Source organism: Atta colombica, unplaced genomic scaffold (genome assembly GCF_001594045.1).
Source record: "Atta colombica isolate Treedump-2 unplaced genomic scaffold, Acol1.0 scaffold110, whole genome shotgun sequence".
NCBI lineage: Eukaryota > Metazoa > Arthropoda > Insecta > Hymenoptera > Formicidae > Atta > Atta colombica.
Window position 1 is genome coordinate 388,761 of NW_017259196.1, and position 289 is coordinate 389,049.

At 22.5% G+C, this 289-nt stretch overlaps 1 protein-coding gene across 2 annotated transcripts in view; it reads right to left on the reverse strand.

The window, feature by feature from the left end:
• The window catches only part of LOC108693882 (acyl-CoA Delta(11) desaturase), a 4,146-nt gene extending 3,857 nt beyond the window's left edge, over window positions 1-289 (reverse strand). The window contains exon 1 of one of the 2 annotated variants that reach the window (XM_018203058.1): window positions 243-289. The gene's annotated coding sequence lies outside the window, so the exon portion shown is untranslated. The remainder of the gene's footprint in view (window positions 1-242) is intronic. The other variant, XM_018203060.1, reaches the window with a different exon arrangement.

The following is a 289-nucleotide window of genomic DNA, read 5'->3' on the forward strand; positions in this document are numbered from 1 at the left end:
ATAGAGTTATAATTATTTATATAATTTGTTAATTTATATAATTTGATTATATAATATATTTAGAAATAATGCAGCGATTTAGAAACTATCTCAAGAAACGAAATAAAAGATTGTTAAATGTCTTTTTTTGATTAAAGAACGAGAAAAAAAGAAGAAAAGTTAAAAGATAATTACAAATGAAAAGAAATATACAAGAAGTATCGACATACATTCCTCATCTAAAAGATAGATGTATTACTTACTTTTCAATATCGCATTGAAACGCACTTCTGAAAGATCAGAAAAGAAC